The following is a 17,617-nucleotide window of genomic DNA, read 5'->3' on the forward strand; positions in this document are numbered from 1 at the left end:
CTTGTTTTTAATCTGTCCACTGGGCATTTTACAAGCTTCTCATGCTTTGAAATTAGCTTAATATGTTATGAAAAATCTTCAGCCTTTGAAAGGCTCTAGGGATTGAAGCATTTTACTTAAACTGCAGTGACACTCTGAGGACATATAATACCAGTATAAATTAAAACCCATCCAATATAGGCCAGCAGAACAAACACTCTGCATTAGAGAAAAGAAATGCTCCGAGGCATGCAAAGCCTTCTGGACCTGTAAGATGTAGGCTTGCAGTCCTGAAGGTATTTGGACTATGCCATGGGCATGATGCTCAGATAGATAAATCTTCTTGGCAAGGGAACCTGACTTCAAATCCATGCAGTCTGGAGATGAAAGCTGCAAACACAAACCTTGGTCATATGCTTAGGAAGTCAATGGGTTTCTGTAATTTCAAGTAGATATCACCTGAATTCTTTCTTGCATGCCTCTGGCACAGAAATTGGTGTCACCTACACTAGCTTAGTAGGCCAGGTAAAATCTGATTTTTTTCATTTGTTCAGTTCTGACTCCCAAACATTTTTAACAGCCTCCTGTTTGGACACTTCTTCTCTTTGTATGTGACCATTTACTTGTCTTCTGCTATTCTAGAGAACAGATCTCAAAAGATCTCAATCACAATGACAATGCAACATGACCTCAATCACAAGGACAATGCAAGAAGCTGCTTTACTGGGCAGATTTCTGGTTCCATTTTTGTAGTACTCTAACCACCCTTCAAGCTCACAGTTTATCCACCTCAGAGGCAAATTTTTGTCTCATAAAAGAGCTTAGTACCCTGCTGCAGCTTAAGTTTAATTATATTTAAAGATCTTGAAGGTTTCAGTTAGCAAAATTAACTTTTATATAATTTCATTATGCATTTTAAAAATTTAAGTGACTTTTTGATAATTGGACAAATAATTTTGATAATTTGGACAAATTTGATAATCAGAATTCCTTTCAAAATGATTCCAAATTATAGCAAAAAAAAAATTAAAGTAAGATTTCTTTTCATTAAAAGCTAAATTTTTACCTTCCTATCTGATTTCCCTAATGTGAAAATACAATAAAAGTGAACCATTTGAACCATTTGCCTATACAAATCAGTTTTAGCTGACTTTAAGTAAGTCAGATAAGACATAATGTCTGTAACTTGCTATGTGGAGGCAATTTTACTCAATTCCATCAAATCCCAAAGATTTATTAATATATCTGGATAAACATCATTAAACTTTAGTTAATTTTCAGTTTTCAGATGAATGCTGACTTTTCAGTGAAGTATTTTATTCAAAATTCTTGCTGAAATTAAGTATATGGAAAACAATTCTATATACTAACATGCAGCTAAGTACATGTTCAAAAACACTGGTTCTAGCTTGACCTCTGAAATTATGCTTATTCAGAATACTTGCAGTTTTTCAAATTTATAATTCACAGATTTACAAATATTTATGCTATTAAACATACATATATATATATATATATATATATATATATATATATATATATATATTAGGTTTTACAAACCCATCTAAGGAAGTCCATATTAATTCTGTTTATGGACAATGCTTGCTTGTCTTTACGTTCTTATACTTTTAAACTCAAGCTGTGTATAATTTAATTTTCCATTACAATGAATGCCAAAACTTTGATACATACGAAAAAGTACTCTTGGAAAATAAATCTGATTTAGAACTTTTTCATCACATTCCATCCAAAAATTTTCTCTTTGTGAACACACAAATGTAAAAAATGGCATAGATGCCAATTTGGATAAAACCTAAGCAAGTGAATATCTGATTATTCAATTTTGCAAATGTAACTAAACAAGATGGAATTTGTTCCCATAGAATACTACATACATTTGTGTAGCAAAAGACCTAGAATCAAATCAAACCCATTGTTACTAGTAAAATCATTGGAAGCTGTTAAATATTAAAAATCAGCTAAACTAATGAAATGTTATATACTATTGCAAAAACTAAAGGAAATAAAGTATTTGGTTGCAGTATATTGTTAAAGCCCTATCAGTTCTCTACCCTGATTTCACAAGATATGTCTTCCGAAGATGCTCTCAACTTAAGTACATCTTGAATGAGTTAATAAAGAAAGACATTAAATAGAGGAGCACATATATTTCCCATTTACTCAATCATATGCAGATTGATATAAGAACATAAGAATGTCCATATGGAGTCAGACCACACCTCTGTCAAAACCAGGATTTTCTCTTCAGCACTTGCCAGTACCAGATGCCTAATGAAAGTGCATGAGAGCAGGACAACTAGATAGGTATATATTTTATTCTGGGATACTCTGCAGAATACTTTCCAGCCATCTGTGACTCAGGTAGTTCCTGAACTGCAGAAATGGTGTCTGCATTTAATTGTCTGAAGCAGATTTTCCTGTCATGAATTCACCTGCAGCTATGCAAACTTTTCCATCTGCAATATCTTACAGCAGCAATGTCACAGCTTAATTGCATACTCTGCAGAAGTATCTCTTGTTTGTTCTGGACCTGCCACCTGCTAATTTTATCTATTGTAACTCATTCTTTTTTTTTCTCTCTGAAGTGAGCAATCATTTACTAATTCACCTTCTTCATGCTACCTATGATTTCACTGATCTTTCTACAACCTTTTAGGCTAAGTGTTTCTAGTCTATTTAATCATGACCCTTGCCTGTACAGAAGCTGTCCCACACCTTTGTTCATCCTTCTCACCTTCCTCCACATTGAGTTCCACTGTATAGTTTCTGAAAGTGGAAAAGGAGGAAAGAAAGACTTACATGCTTAAGAGCTGGATGCTGCTTTATGTTCTAGCTCTATTCCTTTCTAATAATCTCTTACATTTTATTTCACATTTTACTACCTTTTAAAAGGATTTGCCTGATTTTAAAAAATATTCACATGCATTGTTGTGCATATTCTCTTTCTGAAAGTAACTGTCATTTCAGAAATAGTTATTTCATAAGCACAATTAGGGGTTTCCCCCCTATGCATCAATTTGCATTTGTTTACTTTAGTTCTATTAGTTTTTAATCTTCTGACTCTTCATGATATTAGAAGCTTCTGAAGACTTCCATGGCTAAATCTAACATTTTCTGTCTTGAATATCTTTATTGTCGTCAGCAAACTTGCTACCCCACTATTTCCTCCTTTTATAGACCATTTATGAACATACTGAACAGCATAAACTTCCACTTGGGAATACCCTTCTCACTCTGTATAAAAACCTAAACTTTAACCAGTTATTTATCTATCTGAGAGTATGCCCTTGATAGTTTAATTTCCTTAATAGACTTTATGAGATGCTTTTTCAAATACCCTTGGGATTTGTTCTGCCTTGTTCAGTTTCTTGTTAGCATCTTATAAAGTACGATGTGAGTGTAACACAGAACTGGTATATTCAGACTTTGCTGAGTAACTGAAGACAATGTCAACTTTGATCCAACTTACAAATTATGTGAATGGGAAAAATTGCAAAATAGTGGCTTGCTCTTTTCCTTTGTGTAAAAACAAAATGAATGTTTATGTTAGTCAAATACAAAACGTTGCATTACAAGTTAGTTTTTAGCTTAACACCTGTCAAAAGGGTATGTACGATTGCCAAGCCCACAGGCTTGTATTTTGTACATTACAATTGAAAGGAAAATAGGATTCTTCTATTTTTTTCTTAGCTTGATTGAATATTCTAATTAACCTCTCAATACATAAAATAAAATAGATGAAGCATTTTCTCCATAGATACACAGATTAAATTTGTTCTGTGTAGGCAGCATTCAGCTCCAGAGTTGATCCCCTTGTGTGAGCTAAAACACAAGTATTTAAATGACAATTCTATGAATGGATTTATACTGATACAAAAAAATATTAAAAATCTGATTATTAATGAAGTGCATTCTTACATTGATAACTTGAAAAGACATTAAAATACACATATATTTTAAGAGTGTTGGTACTGAAGGTAAACTGCAGTTTATGCATTTGCATCATTATATTTACACTGTTTGAGAAAGCCAGCCCCTTAAACTCAAGAGGGTCAAGATAATTTATATTTACCTGGAGCAACAGAGTTTATACAGGAAGTTGCTTTGGAAAGGATTATTTTAAAAGCTATTATGATAAGGTTATAAACTCCAGAATAGGTCAGCCATACCAAACCAAAACAATGTTGTCTTCAAGAACTCAGAAAACTGTCACAGCTCCTTTGACTTAGCCCAATAGTAGTCACTCTCACCTTGGATGAATCCAGACTCCATTTATCATGTTTTCAAATGCCTGTCTGTCAGTGCCTCTCACACTTTCAAATGTACAGTCTGCTTGTTTGTATGAAGCTTTCAGTGTGTGATTTGCACCAGATTTATGTTTAAAGCTTCACCTCTCCATTCATGTGTCAAATCCTAAATTAAGTCTCTCAGTTACTTGGTGGTAACTCGTTGGTGCAGTCATACTGTACATCAGCTAAGAGAGTTTCTCCCTTGTCAGATGTGTCAGCCAGACTTTTTATCCCTTCCACAAACTGCTGCTCTGAAGTCTGTGCATGAGTCCCAGACATGTGCAATACCAGTTTGCCCAGACTCCCCTCAGAACAGGGAGATGCCCAAGCTCCACCGGCATTTTGTCTTTTCTTGAAGTGTTCTATAGGTGCCCAGATGGTCTTTTTTATGTATGAATATAAACAGAGTTCATAGGCAGTGAGATAGGAATGACAAAGCTGATTGTGATGGCAGAAAATCCACTAGAGAAAGTAAACCATGTAACTTGTGACTAATGAGGTGTGAATATTTTCACCAGTTATAAATTCAAGTTTGAAAGTTCTAACATTGAGAGCTTAATCCTAATATAAATTGAATATAATGAATTTACTCTGGATTTGCACCAAGGCATGGGAGATTAGAATTTGAGTCAGTATTTTTACTCACACGTATGAGACAGGTTGTTTCTAATAATTAATTTAAATGCTGTGCCTATTATTTTTCCATTTCAATCCCAGTCTCCCACTCTGGCATGTCACAAGGAAGTGACAATTCTCTTACACTGAAGTAAATGTTCTGCAGCTGCCCAGCACAGAGCTACCACAGAGCAGGTATGGGCAGAACGGCTGGCACTCCCCTCCTGCAGAGCCCTTAAAGCTGGCACTCTCATAACTTATTCCTTGACAGAAACTGTAATGGGGAAATTTTAAAATGTAATTAACTGTAGGAACTACGGTAGTGGACAACATTCTGAAAGACCTCTCTTCACAGATTAAAGACCAACATGCACCAGAAGACAAGTAGTAGTAGGTCCTGCCATAAAACATTATTTTATTTTCTTTGACTGTTTAATTACTAAAAGTGTGTGAATCTGTTTAATATAGAAGTTATTTAAAAGAAAAGCTAATATATTTGTCCAATTCAAAATTCAGAAAAGGGTCATTAGGTGACCCAGTAACATCAGTAAATGTGGTGCATGAGTCTGTGGAAGTGTGGTGCACTTGTTTCCTATAGTTGAAAGACATACCCATTTTGTTTTCTGACCTAGTGAAGTTGTTAAAGACACACATATTTTGCTGGCTCAGTGAGACATTCCTGTTTTCTTTCTTTATGTTATATGGTATAAAAGTAATACTATATTGAATGTATAGATATGGTTGATATTTTTAATCTGAAAAAATTTTGATAAGAAATATAAATTTGTGTTAAATGAATTAGAATGAGGACTAGGCTGATTGATGCTGCTGGTGTTACAGTCAAACATAATTTTTCCTGTCAGACAGTTGGCTTTTACAGTCCAGATAACTTAATGCAGCTTAAGCCTTTTAGTACATTTCTGAATTTAAGAGCCCCACATCCTGGAGTCATGTGAGAAACATCTTTCATTTACCAACTGGAAGTACAGCTAAACCCTTGTAGTATTACCAAAAAGCCTGCAAATATAAAATTAAGGTTTAAAAAAACAGAAGCCCCAATTCTTACTGTAAACTTCATTATTCACTATTAAAAGTATCTTAAGATCTTAGAGGACTGGGGTTTCAATTTGATTTGATTTGTTGCCACTGAAATCCTGTGATATTCCATGATACATCAGTGAGTACATTTGATTCAGATAAGAATTTTCAATTTGATTTAAGAAAATTTAAAAAAAAATCATAGTTTTAGAAATGAGTAGCATGTGACATAATATCTAACTTACAAAGGAAGATTTAGTCTTCCCAAACCAAATGTCATTTGGGCTTAAAACTCAGAAGAGTAAAGGAAAAACAGTGAAAGCAAGAGTAAATGAACTAGAAACAATGAATAAAATTAGGCAAATAAAATTGAATTCATAAATGTTACAACCACTCAGTTACAGAAAGAAATGGAAATGGTTTCACATGCTCCATCCCTTATGCTGCAATGGCAGCCACTATTTTATTTTCCCAATGAGTGGTTTCGTTTTCTTTGTCATTTCTGCTGATAGACATAACATTCTTGCAGACCTTATAAAATCATTGGTCTTATACATGAGATGAGAAGCTGTCACATTTAATGACTGGCAACTGAAACTCTAACCCTAACCCTAAACCCAATCCTAACCATATCCCTAAACCTAACCCTAACCCCAAAGCCTAACACTAACCCTAACCCTAACCAAAACCCTAATGCAACCCCTAACCCTAATGCCTAATGCCACTTTCCCCTTGTTGAGTCCAGCACACCGTCCATGGTATTTAGAGGGAAAATAATTCTGAAAACTGCTGGCAAGCTTGTACTGTCTTATAGCTAAATTGCTTGTCAAAAAGAACCTCATATACCAGCTTTCCACCTAAAATCTCAATTTATTTTTTTCTTATATGTCTGCCTCTAGTTCAAGTAAATGCACAGTCTTGTAAAATAGAAGTAAATGTCACACCTAAATGCATTGCTAGTGCATTAAGTCCTCATCTTAGAAGGGTCCTTAAGCACACCTTTAAGTCTGAAATAATTCTTTCTATAGATGTGAGCCTTACCTTGGAGACAACACGAACATCTTGGATAAACAAGGTTTCCCAATGTAGTAGAAACACTCTGCTCCACATAAAATTAATGACTTGAAAAGTGTGCAACTTGGTTCCCCTAAAAGCAAACGCAGTGACAATAGCAGCAAGAGAAACCATGTTCCCTTGTGCCCCCAGTGTATTGGGCAGCTGGGATGAGCTGCTTCCCAAAACAAGGAAAAGCACAGAAAGTATTGTCTCCTGGAGGTGCAGAACTGACCTCCTGCAGCAAACAAAGCAGAGCTGGCAGCAGCAGTGTGGCTCTCCCAGAGAGACAGGCAGGGCACAGAGCACAGGGCACAAAGACAGGGCTGCTGCCACCCCTGGGTCACCCCTCCTGCCCCCAGCCCTGTGCCCAGCCAGCACAGCTGCCTGGTGTGTTGGGATGGGAAGAACTGTGCTATTTACAGCATCCAGCAGTATCCTTTCCATCTAGGACACTGGATGCTTTTCCTTTGGTAATCTTAGATATGCATTTTGCTTGGAATTAAAAGATATAAAATCCAGTTTAACAGAAAATTTTGAAACAACAACATTTGACTGGACCTGTGGTTCCAAACAAAGAGCAGTACAAGATTTTTTGCTACATTTTTATATTATTTCAGATTTTTCCTATTTAATACATACATAGCCCTCTGAAAAAATCCTTAAAATGCATTTTTTAGCCACATAGGGAAATAATTTCAGAAATTCTATTTGAAGAAAATTTTAGGACTCAGTCTAAATACTGTTTTCTAAGGTCTATGCTATACTATCTCCAGAACCATCATAAAGCAGAAGTTCTGTGTCATGTGCTGGGATAGAAAGAGTGCAACCATCTCAAAAATATGAATGACTTCTTGTGCTGATCTCTTGGAGAACTTGAATTTCAGTCTCAAATAATCGATGGGCATGAATCAGAGTTTGAAAGCTTTGGGCTTTGAAAAAAGCTGATTGACTACTGATGTTGCTAAATCTTCACAACTGTACAGTCTAATGTAACTTGAAACTCATGACCTCAAGTGGTCTATGTTTTTCTGAACTGGAAACTTCAAAATAATTCAGTCACATAAGGAGAATTTAACATAGTTCCTATAATCCACAGGCCTTACTATTGTTTGATAATATTTTTAAATCACCTCCTTAATCGTTTCATAATCTACTGCTGTTGATAAAAGTGTATATTATGTTTTGAAATTCAAGAGAAATTAAGAGTAGTGATAAGAAATAATTGGTAACTACCCTGTTGCAAACACCCAGAACATTCATTTTACTACCAAATTCTAGCTATTTAAGAGCAATAGCCACAAATATTTGTAAATCCATTTTTAACCCTAAGACTATGAAGTGAATGAATAAATAAGAAAGCTCTGAGAATACATACTGTCTATTTTGTGTCTATAATTAGTGGGTTCATCTGGAATCTATGGAAGAGTTGTCTAACATCTAAGCTAACTGCAGCCAAATCAACTGGAATTTTTCTACTGATTCCCAAGAGCTTTGGACTCAGACCCTAAATTCTTACAACTCAGGAGGAAAACAAAATAGTGTGGAGTGGTTTCCACAAATATTGTTTTAACAGAACTTCAAGATTTCTTTTTTAAACTCAGCTTTGGTGAGGAAAGTGAGAAGAAGAAATAGCATCTGCATGGAGTGCAGGTTGGCAAGGATTCCAGTCTGTCACTTTCCAAATTGTTTTAGAAATGTTTGGCACGTCTCTGTCACAAATTACAGCTGATTATAATTTCACAGTATGTGCAAGCAGATGGAGGAGACGAATTGGGGAAGAGTTTCACCCCAGACAAATTAATTATTAGTAAGTATTTTCAGAGCAGAAGTTAAATATTAAAACTGTGGTTTGAAATAAAGAATTATGGGATGTCCAAGCAATCTATAACTTTGAATCAGACGTTTCATGGACAATCTGACACCTGGTCAGAATAATTTAGCATTTCCACAGATGAAAGTATGTCTCATACCAAAGGAGAATATATTTCAGAAACTTTTAACCACTGGTCATTTTTTTCAACTTATCAGTTAAATCAACACATTCACAGGCAGTTACAACCAGAAAGCATTCTTTGCAAGGATGACATGGAAATCTTTCAAGCCTTCTTTTCCACTTGTGTGTAAATGCCATTTAATAGCAAGCTTCAGAAACCTGCTTTCACAGTCACTCTTTTATTTTTTATGCAATTCAAAGTTCAGTGTATAAATCACTACCTGTTATCTATCCACACTTTTAAAAGCCAGGCTGAAGAGACTAGAAGGAAAGGGGAGTTGTAAATGAGATGAGGAGAGAATGGAGGAGCAGGCCAAACACTTCTGTCTGACAGGTTACGTGGCTGAATGGGTGGGTTGCTCTTGCTCTCTCCTTGCTATTCAGGTACTTAAGATTCTCCTGTTGACTCAGGTCCTTGTGAAAATGCTGCTGTTGAGGGCTTTGTGATCCTCTTTCTATGGCTCTAATTTTCTGTGTGGGAAGAAAAGTGTAGTCTTCTGCAGATACACGTGGAATTCTGCAGTTGGTAATTTCTGTATATATCTTAGAAAAAGATTTCCTCGGCAAGAAAAATTTGACTTGACTGAAGTCTATAATATTCAACTGCTAATCAAAAAATACTTGAAATAAACAAAGTTTCTATAGTTCCTTAAGAACCCCTTGCACCAGAAAAAGTATTTGATTTGAACAGAAAATTGGAGGTGAAATGACAGTATTTCCTTGAATGAGCAATACTGAACTTATTTTACTTAACTTCCTTTTTTTAAACAAGTTGTTTTGTTGCTTTGGTTTTTTTTTTTTTTTTAAAGACGAAATTACAGTGTTAAGATGAATTATTTGCAGTTACTATGTGGAGGGTACAATTTATTAAGTAATATTTTTAGAAGGAACATGAAGTGGAGAATTTTTTTTTTATTTGAATATAAAATCTCATGTGTCACAGCAAACAAAGAGAGCAATGTACTTATCATTATATTCATATATTTATCACTAGTCTAGTTCAAAATTTTGCTTATGATGAAATACAGCTTTAAGTATTTTCACTAATTCAATTCAATTTTTTTTTCATGTGTCTGACACAATCTGAACTATTTTATAAAGGAAAGCGTTTTTTTGCTCTGCTTCCATTTTTCCCTGGAAAACCTTTTAATCAGCTGATGGTGCATATGTGATGCAGTATTTCTAGGGAATCAAATACAATGCATATTCAATGACTCTTTCTGTCCTCTGAACAGAAGCTTTACTGGATCTTTGTGATTATGTCAAAAACTCACCATGATAAATATTTTAAAAACTTTATAGTGTGCTACAGACTGATATGAATATAGAAAAGTGTTGAATTAGCTACAGTACTGTATCCTGCCAATTTTTTTTTTTCAAATTAAAATCTTTGCTGCTCTAGATGTTTAAATATTGTAAAAATGTTAAGCAGTATCCACAGCTTTAGAAAGGAACAATTTCCTAAATCAGTTTGTTCAGTATCTTGTAGATACTTGCTGTGTTATTGGTGGTATCCTGCCTTTTCCTAAACCTCAGTTTCCTGGAAATCTTTAACTATGAAGTGTAACTTCAGTAAGGGCAACAAGTATGGTTCAGAGTTGCAGCTGGGTTTCTTTAATCCTGTAGAATTTAAAACATTTTGGGGGTTAAGGTTGGTCTAGACAACTACAGAGAAAACGACAGGCTAAAATCCTGCTGGCATCCTTGTGAGTGGGAAGTCTCCAAGGAACTTCAGCTAAGCCATTTCACCCAACACTCATTCAATCAGCATGAGATTTCTGAGCTTAGGAAAGTACACTTGAGCTATCTTTGACTTCAGCAAATGGCAGCAAGGAAGTAACAATTTACCCAATTTTTTTATTATTATTATTTTTATACCATTTCAAGTTATTGAAAGTCACAGTGAGTATGATTAATTTGTTGCCATGTATAAACTCTGGGATATGAGTAAAGACGCTTGAACTGCTTACACTGGAGCGTGTCATATCCTTCTTGATGTTTTATTATGCTATATCCTTTTAGACTTGCAAACACATTAGTAAGTGTGCACATAAAATAAACAACACCATGACACACCAGAATGGAAATCTGATTGTACAGTAAAGCAATCTTTCACACTAACACTGACTTTCCCACACTTACCTACATTAGTTGCTGAATAAAATATTGATTTATCAAAAATTACTATTATTATTATATTAGCATAATAAAATAAAAAAAAGAGATACAAGAACAGAAGGCTGGCATTTATTTCATCCTCCTTCTTGCCATTTTATTGTACACATGTAATATGTGTACTTGAGTGCTCAGATGTATATCTCACAAACAAGTGTATAATTTTATATATTTATGTGCTTATTCAATTTTTATGATTTCTCAATAATTGTCCAGAAAATATAAAGAATAATAATAATAAATATGTAAGGAACTCTAAATTAAGGTTTTCAATTGATAGGACTACTGCATACTAGTTTTTTTCCCTATATTGTCTTATATCAAACCCAACTTTAATTAACACCTCATAAAACAGATCAGTTTCTTACCATTGAGAATTTATTGCACACAAAGGCTACGTGTTTAAGAGGTCTCCCCATATGTAAATTGGATACAAACTATAAGCTAGATCCGTTAAATACCAGAGATTTCATACATAGTGGAAATAAATATGCAAAACACATAAAAATAAATTCAAATCTTTGTTACAAATGCCCTGGAGAAAACTTTAACAAATCATAACTGTCAGAGGGATGGATGATGAACGTTTTTGTCATGCAAAGGGATACAAATCACTCTTCTGTTGCAAGCATCGCTCTTTTATTTTCGTGGTTGTAGGCACATCATCAACTTTAATGATAAAAGCCTTCCACAAAAATAATTCTTAAGCCTCAGGAACAAACACCTCTTTGGCACCCTGAGAGCACGTTCCACAAACATCATCAATCTCCTTCTGAGTATGATTTACAGCCTTTCCCTCTGGCCGGCTGGAGCTGTCCGTGCGCACGGCCCGGCAGCGTCACATTGGGATTCTCCTCTGCTCTGCCCTCCACGCTGACGCTGCTCCACTGACATGCTCACGCTCAGCTTGCCAAACACAGTTGGAAAATAAGAGGAGGAAGCTTGAGCATAAACCCTTCCACATGGACACATTAGAAATGTACTTGTCAAATGAGACAAAAAAGGGAAGGAATGCGTATCTAAATTCAAATTAACGGGCCGAGTCCCCAGTTCCAGCCAGATTTATCACATGTAGCCAGGAGGGATGTTTTAAAAGAAGATGCAACTCTTTCCCTGACTGTGTGGCTCCTCCTTTTTATTTAATTGCCTGCATTTACAAAGGGACAGTTCATACACCAAGAGAGTCAAAATGCAGAACATCATTTAACGAAATTCATTTTCATCTGTGATGTGACTTTTGTGCCAGGTGCTGCATATGTGCCATGAGAAAGGTTGATGAAGGCAGCTGTACTCCAGCTGAGACTCCCCTGAAGAAGATTTAAGAGTTCTTTATCTTCCTTTGTTTTGCTAAACTGAAGGAGAGGGATATACTACAATTGCTGACTTCTGCAGAAACAGCCCTGATTTTTTCCTTCTTTGTACCAGCCCCATGGGCAAGTATATGTTCATTTAAGGGAGTACAGATAGGAAAATCAGAATCATTGTATGTGTTGATGAGAGGCAGCAGGATAAAATAACAACTTAAGTCAGTGAAATTTAGCATCTGGGTGTACAGCTCCTTCTTCATGACTGAACTGCCTGAAGTTCACTTGTAGACTGCAGGTGTCTGATAAATGAACTCTTTCTGGCAGCTTTCCTTGAGTTTCAGGAATAGAGTCCATGAACTCAAGTTGAAGACATTTAGTGTTCTTTAGAAACTTACACCATGCACTCACTAAAGCAGATGTACATTCATTAATAATTGTTGCCTCACTTAACCGTTCTTATGGAGAGAAAGTCTATATCCTTATCAGGAAAACATGTAAACATTGTCATTAGTTGTAAATACAGACAGATCTTTAATATGTCTACCTTGAGTGAAACAGTAGATACTTATGAGCCCAGTAATATTTATAGAGGAAACACAGTGAAAGAGAAGGACTTAGCAAAATAAATCTAAAAGTGAATTCATAAGATCTATGGGACATTTTTACAAAGTCTGGAAAACTAAGTGGATTAAATTTCCTGAACAGAGTGTTCCAGAGTGCTTCTCTGATGAAGGGCTAGCTTATACAAGGAAATATTTAAACCATCTCTCTTTAGATGATTAGACTAAAAGGTACTATTATAGAAAGTTTAGGGCAGGTTTGAAATGTTTTTGGAAGACTTAACTCCAAATTTTACCATCTAAGCTAGAGACTTAAATACAAACAGTGGTCACACACATCTTTAAGAACTGTAGATAGCACTGACCTGTAACTATATCTGGGATATTGTACTGCTGCAACAAAAGCAGTGGGAACAGGAAAATTGGAAAATAAGAGAAGGAAGTTTATATATAAACTCTTCCATGTGGGAACATCAGAAATGTTCATCTCAGATAAGAGAAAAAGGCAGGGAATGTGTAACTGAATTCTCCAAGGAGTGTCTAAAGAAAATCTTAAGTTTATCAGAAATTTATCACAATCTTTCACAAAGCAATTGCGTACCAAGTGAAGCTGATGTCACTAGGCCACCTTTTGCTGGGTGTCATGCCTGGATGCTGGGCAAACAGAAACACTCCATTGCTCAGTGGTTGGCTGTCCAAGGTGTCAAGCTCCTTCTCCTACTCCTTTGTGAATTATAGCCCTTCCCTTTGCCACTTTTATCTATATAAGGGGGAGGACAATATTGCCTTAACTCCCAGCAGTTCTGTAGAAGGAAATAGATATGAACTTTTGCTATCTCTGGAAACTGTATGAAGATGGAATGCTCTCAAAATACTAATATGAAACTTCTAAGCAAGTCAACACTCCAGTCCATGGTTGGTGATTTATTTCAAGTGATTCAATCATGAAGCCAGGTACTGATTGCACTTTTAATAAGGCTGGCAGAAAGTTTCAGTGTTTCACTGAACTGAATAAATTTTGAGTGCTGTACAGAGCAAGTTTTAACTTTGCCTGCAATTTTAAAATATTAAAACTTAAACATTAGAACTTGTAAGATCATTATGACAGATTAATTATTTTGTCACAGGGAAACTCATTTTCATCTTATTTCCTAATTATGTTATATATTTCAACACAAAGTAATGCTACTTAATATGATACTATCACCTTGCATTTCTGAAAACTTCAGATGACTTTTTGAACACTAAAAATCATTCTTTATGCATTAAAATTGCTATTGCAGCTATTAGAGGAAATTTGGTTTTAATCTGTGTTTCTGTAGTTAAATATATATTTATTTTGGAGCAGTTAGTTATGGATCAAGTTGCCAATTAATTTTTTAAAAAATAAAAATAGTTGAAACTTTGCCGTAATTGCTTCATTCCAATGAATGGAATTTTGTGTAGCATAAAGTCAGTGCATAATTTTAAAAAATCAAATAAATTTCATGTGGAACACTTAAAATAGCTAACTTTACCTTGAAAGAATAAAAACACTATAAAATGTCATTCCAGTTTACCTACAGTCCATTATATTAGTGGTGGGAAACAGGGAAATAAGTGCTTGACTTAAATAAGTAATTTAAGTAAAAGAATTGAATATCTATTGAAAATCATGAGAGCTGTGATGACTTCATGGCTTTTGGAAAGCTCTTGCCTCAACTCAGTATGTGTTATCAAGCCAATACATCTCATGGGTTTTAGTATAAGTCTGAATCAAATACATTCTTTCTGTTCAGCTGCTTAATTTCATTATCATGTATATTTTAAAAGCACAGAAAGAAAATCTGAAGGCTTTGATGTGTAAAGTATGCCAAATATTTGAAACATGTATTAATTTTTTTGAGGCATAATAAAATGTAATGATAGGAAATCTAAAATTTTCAGTACCATTGTGGAGACAATTTTTTACATGTGATAGCATCCTTTAAGAGAGTTTTTGCAATAATTGAGGTACTGTGCTATTCTTTGAATGTCATTATCTGATGATACCTCAGAGTTGTATACTTTACTTCAGAATCCCATTGCATACCATTATAAGATCTGATTTCCTTGGTTGTTCGCTTGTTTGGGGGATTTAGTTTGGTTTTTGTTGTTGTTGTTGGGTTTTTTCTTTGTTTGAAATTTTATTAACCAAATTGTCAGTCACTATGTTACAGTAAGACTAGCTTTCCTTTGGCTCTCATGGCCATATACTGTGGGGAAAAAATAAAAGAACTATGCTTCATCATCCTGTCAGGGAGGTTTCTTAACAAATTACCTTCACCCTCAAAAGAAAACACAAAGAGACTTTTTGTAGCTTTAACAATTCTCATAGTTCTTATCTCATTTTCTTGGCTATTCAGGGGAAAAAATACTATCTTCTAGATCCTAGAGATAATGATATAAATATCTATAAGGTTCTATGAAGTCTAGATACTTAATAAAAGCATGAATCTTTAATAATTATTTAAACTCTATTTTTTCCTATAATATTGTGTTTTCAAAACACGCTCTTTGTTTGTTGACTATTTCTTTTCAAAGGGTAAATAACAGTAAATTAAAATAGAAAGTAGTACAGAATAATACACCCTTTCATTCTTGTTATTCTTGTTCATTAAGTACTTGATAATTCCCTAAGGTTTATGCCTTAGTCGGGATGAAATTCATTGCAGGAAGGCACCATAAAGCATTGTTTAGATTTTACATAATCTTTCTCCTTTTGAGTGTCAGGTAAAGGAAATGTCCAGCTTTCAACAAAGAAATAATTTAATATAATATCCAATACCAGAGGGCTGGGCTGGTTCCTGGAGGTCTGAAAGTTGCTGGTACTGAGGAGCAGCAGTGCCTTTGTCACCAGGCCCTGTCAAGCATTGAATAACCAGTTCACCCAAAGCACACCTGCATTCCTGAATCACAAAGAGCCTGTGAGCTCCCTCAGGCTGTGCCCCTTCTTCTTCCTCCCCACACAGTGGTACCAATTTGCTGTGCCTGTGTGGGATATGGGGGCTTCATTTTTTGGTTGACATCTTTTTGGAAACTCTGTGTTTTCTGCAGGCATCTTACATTTCAAATTTATATTGGGGTCTTATAAATCAGCTGAAGAATGAATGTGTGGTCCTTCCATACCATAAATTAAATTAAGCTGTAATTTGTGTGGGATGTTTTGCAAGTAACAGGTGGATATACTTAAAATAGAATGGAAAAACTTCAAAATACACAAGAAAAACAAACCCCAGCAACTTCAGCTGTGTTACTAAAAGCATACTGTTCAATGTTGTTTATTTTTTCATGTAAGAATAATATAATTTACTACAGGAATCCAAACTAGCTCATTTAAGTAAAGTTGGGAGTTCTATCTTTATTAGCACATCACCAAGAAAATTTCAAGGAGTACACAGACATAAAACAAGACAAATGCATAAGTTCTTCTGAAACCATCCTCTGAGTTACTATTCTAAGCAGACCTGTATCATATATGCAGAAAAAGCAGGTTATCAGCTGCCTGGGTCTAAGTCAGTCACAGTGTGGCAATGGCTCTCTTGCCACTGCTATTCTGTGCTGCTTAAGCATCTCTGAGCCTGCTTTGAACAACAAAGTTTGCAGGGAAAGGCTCAAAGAGACTTGAGATGTCACTTTACAAAGGCACCCTTAACCACATTGTAGACCCCATCCATCCACAAAAAGATGTTGCTAAACTTTAAGAATGGAAAGATCAGTGAATAAATCCATTGTTAATTTTAAAAGCAATTTCAAATGTCTTTACAGTTAAGCCATTCAATTTCCATTGGTTTAAGTTTAATCATTTTTCATTAATGTAAGCTAATTTGCAAGCTAATCTAATAAAGTAGCATGAAACATGAGCAGCAATGCACTGAAATGAAGGAAGTTCAGCTGCTTGCAGCTCATTAAGGTTCTTGAAGTTTAGAAGAGTAATTACTGACTAAGAATGATTTTGTTTACCTCTACATTTTGAGAGTTCCTGTTTTATCCAACAGTTTAAGACTCATGGACAAAATCATCAGTAGGTATAATTTGGTATAGCTCTAATGAAGTCAACAGGACAACTTATCGCAGATTAAAATTAAAATTTTTATTGCTCTTCTTTCTCCCCAGTTTTTTAAAAAAATAAACTGGTACTCACAAGATAAGTTTTAGCACAAACATTAGTAAGCCAAAATGACACATCTTGTGCCTCTAGAGCCAGTGGAGCATTTCCCATTGATTTCAATAAGAGAAGCTTTAAACTCTAAAATTCTTCCTATGACAGGAGAGGTGTTATAGGAAGCTATAAAGCTGAAACTTCTCTTAATTAATTAATATCTGAAATAGAACCCAAATTGTATAATGTAACCTACCACTCCTAACTTGCCAATTCTTAAGGAGAACAACTACATCACAGTCATCAGTGAGCTAATTACTATTGATGATAAAGGTGCATTAAGCCATTTAAAGTTCTTTCTCTTAAAATTTCAATCATTTTACCAACTAGATTGAGCAGTTTGTTATTAACCAGATTTCTGTTCCACAAGTGGATTGCTCAGGTTATCGTAAAATTAATCTTGT

The sequence above is a fragment of the Lonchura striata genome, chromosome 8 (assembly GCF_050655825.1).
Source record: "Lonchura striata isolate lonStrDom1 chromosome 8, ASM5065582v1, whole genome shotgun sequence".
Taxonomy (NCBI): Eukaryota; Metazoa; Chordata; class Aves; order Passeriformes; family Estrildidae; genus Lonchura; species Lonchura striata.